Source organism: Anarhichas minor, unplaced genomic scaffold (assembly GCF_050575085.1).
Source record: "Anarhichas minor isolate MPS153535 unplaced genomic scaffold, ASM5057508v1 ptg000028l, whole genome shotgun sequence".
In the NCBI taxonomy this organism is placed as follows: domain Eukaryota; kingdom Metazoa; phylum Chordata; class Actinopteri; order Perciformes; family Anarhichadidae; genus Anarhichas; species Anarhichas minor.
The window spans coordinates 2,059,044-2,062,500 of NW_027466474.1; positions in this window are offsets into that span (position 1 = coordinate 2,059,044).

The window sequence follows — 3,457 nt, forward strand, 5'->3', positions numbered from 1 at the left end:
CATCAGCTCCTGTGATACAGCGACCCTGGCACATGCTCCTGATCTTTTTTAATTCCCTGGTGTTTTTTAAGTGAGCAGAAAGTCTCAAAAGGTGCATTAAGCAGGTTTGGCTGACACACTTCGCTTTGGATAAGTTGGATGTGAACAGGTCTCTGGCAACTACAGGTCTACTGGACTTCAATATGTATTTGCAACAGTTGAAAGATGGACTCGTGGCCTAGAATGAGAGCTTAAGTAAGGACTAAAGTTTGAGTAGTAAGACGAGATCGAGGATAAAGTTAAGGATGTACTGGTCAAGATTTTCCCCCCTAAAAATACTTCAAATGTGGTCTGTTGTCATTACACATAAGCGTAATTATGTGTGTGTGTGAATGTGTGTCTTCAAAGCAACATGGGGATGTTATGATAGCCCCCTTTTAAAAAGTTGGCTTCCTCTCATCCCACTCTGTCTCTGTCTGTCTCTCTCTCACTCACACACACACACACACACACACACACACACTGAGGAAGTGTGTACACAGTGTATGGGGAGATAATAGCTTTGCAGGGGCCGCAGTAGAGCTTAGCCAAAGATCTGTCTGGCTAAAGGATCCATTAAACCACACACACGTATGAGGACATACTTCATCACTGACATACAAAAATACAAAATTAGGTGAACAGACACCTACACTAATACCAGTACAAAGCCCCAAGAACACACACACACACACATAGTTGCCAGTGTACGCACACAGCTGTGTAATGAGAACCATTAATATGCCATCAGATATCAGACCTAATATATGCATGAGGCCCAGTGTGAAGAGAAGTCCAAACTTTCCGCCAATTATTCTCTAATCTGTCCATTGTTGGGATGGAGGGAGAGAGGAGACGTGGAGGAGGAGGGAGAGAGAGAAGAGCAGAGGAGAGGAAGAGGGAGAAGAGAGGCAGGAACTGAGGTGGTTATGAGGAGGAAGACCAAGGCCTCCGAAGTCACTAAAGAGACTGAAAGTAGCAACAGATGAAACAATCTGATCTCTGCGGAGCAATGAGGAGACTATAACGGTTCTCAAATGAATACATGAAATAGACAGAAATGCTATCATTCCATCATGTTTTCTACATTTACAATGTTTATCTTTTAACTTCGAAAAATTTGCATCATGGTAGTGGATGCAAGCAATACATAATTGGCATTATATTTCACAGATTTTCTGTAAATTTGGTTCAAATTTGCACAACATTTGGATGGAAACCTGGCTAATGTTGGGTACTTTCTGCTGCGCCAGAATGCCACAAAAACATCTGTTATTGTGGGTTTAAGGTTAGGAAAACTTCGCCATCATGAGTGACTATTTTTAAAAGTCTGCAACATCAATTGTTCTAATTCAACATAAATGTTTGGGCATTCTACAAACCGCACAAATAACATCCTGCATTGGCAGGGCTGGAATATGTCTGATGCAGAGAGACTCGGTCAACAGAGAGGAAATTCTGTGTGACAGCGTGATATTAATGCATGCCTTGTTGCCTCAGTGTGTGTGCATAAATGAGTGTGTGTATGTGTGTGAGCCGTGAAGCTGTTACTCCGCTCACTAGCCCGGTCCTGCACCGCAGAATGATGCTAATTAATAGCACACTGTCTCTCAGCTCATAAAAAAAAACTGACTCTGGAACAAGCGAAACAGACAGAGAGTTACGTAGAGAGAAAGATGACGGGATAATGGAAAGGAAGAGAGATATAAAAGGAGAATGTGCCAATGAGAGGCAGAATGACAGGAAGAGAAAGAAAGGAAGTTTGAGAGACTAAAAGCAGAGTGAATAAGATGGAGGGTTGACAAGGACACCCGAGGGATGGCAACAGAAAGAGTGAGGAGAGAAAGAAATCGAGGGAAAGAGTAGCAGTAGTTATGTGGTGCGACAAGTTCAGCATCAGCCAACTCTGTTCACTTCACAAATGCTCAATGTGTCATTTTGAAAAGCGCTCTTAATGTTTTGGGGTTTTTCCGCTTAATTCACAAAAATACAGTGGAGACTCCGGGAGAAAATGTTCAGGACGGGATTGTGAATCAAAAGGTCCGGAGCAGAATGTTATACCCTGAACCTCAAAAGTTAACAACACGCAACTTATCTCAATGAGCCCAAACAAAGCTGTCAGAGAGCGGTTTCATACACTCATAAGCAGTGGTTTGTGCTTAAGGAAAAAGGATGATCACTCCTTCATTTTGACTGTTTCAATGTGTTGTTTTGTGGTAGTGTCATTTCTTTTCAATATTTGTTTGCCCAACCTGTCATTGCTTTTAAGAGACGGGACTTTTCCAATTGGCCACTTATTTTCTTGTCTCCTAACCTCATGGAAGGAATTGTTAGTGACTATTTAATTTTCTCCATTTTAGCCAATTTGCAAATCTTGTTTGCGACATTTGAAATCACCCAAACATCTAAAAATGACATGGATACATGATTGTTTTGTTGAAATTGACTCACAGACTCCCCCAGTGAAAATATCTAAATTAAAAATGAAATCCAAAGATGTAGGTCCATATTGAGGAGCAGCGCTGCAGGGAGAATCTTGCGTAGTAGTCGTGTGAATACTCTGGTCCAAAAGACATTTTCCCCATAATCAATAGAAGAGGAGCAGCCCTAAAATTTTTGTGAGCACCAAAAACATTTTTTTTTGTAATATCAGAAATTGATCCATAATGTTCAGTAACATTTAGAAAGTCTAGAGAAAGTCTAGAGTTACGATTAATTTGTCCCATTCATATGTAAATGGAGCCATATGCGATGGGAGTCAACAGGAAGTGAGCCGGCTCGGCCAGTGGAGGTATCCGTCTTAATAGATCCATATGTGTCAGACAAAGACAGTCACTGATGCACACACATGTTTCTAGGACATTGATTTTCTGGTTAAATTACCTGATGAGTGATGAAAATACAAATATATAATCATCCATGTGTACCAATAGACACTTGTGAAAACATTGAACCACTACCAAAGAGAAGAGGGACAAGGGCAACACAATACAATTGTTACCACGTTGTTTTTAGTGTGCTGAAAATCACATCAGTCTGACTTATGTGTGTGGCTCTGTGTCTGCTGTCTCCTCCACGTCTTCATTTTCTTTGTTTTACTGTTTCCTTGCCTCTGTTTCTTTACAACTTATATACAATATTTATGCTGTGTCTCTTCTTTATTCATTTCGGGGATATGCAACACATGGATACAAAGCAACACCAGATGTTTCCACCATTTTTTTTCCTGTCGTATAGATTTGAATGTGCTCTCCTGTCCTCGTAGTTATTTTCTGCTCAAGCTCATTAAATCCTTTTGATATTTCAACCTGGAGTTGAAGACTGTTTGGTTGAGTCACAGGATCATGACCTCTTAATCCAATGGCGCCTCACTGTACATGACATGATCCTTGTTGCATCATTGTTACCAACTCTCTTTTTCATAACAGAACCATAGATG